Raw genomic sequence first — 317 nt, forward strand, 5'->3', positions numbered from 1 at the left:
CACCACTGGGGCTGCAGTGCAGTGAGTCCAGAGAGTGCACTGGCACCACTGGGGATGCACTGCAGTGAGTCCAGAGAGTGCACTGACACCACTGGGGATGCAGTGCAGTGAGTCCAGAGAGTGCACTGGCACCACTGGGGATGCACTACAGTGAGTCCACAGAGTGCACTGGCACCACTGGGGATGCTCTGCAGTGAGTCCAGAGATTGCACTGGCACCACTGGGGATGCAGTGCAGTGAGTGCAGAGAGTGCACTGGCACCACTGGGAATGCACTTCAGTGAGTTCAGAGAGTGCACTTGCACCACTGGGGATGGG

This window comes from Anser anser (genome assembly GCF_964211835.1).
Source record: "Anser anser genome assembly, chromosome: 6".
NCBI classification, from domain to species: Eukaryota; Metazoa; Chordata; class Aves; order Anseriformes; family Anatidae; genus Anser; species Anser anser.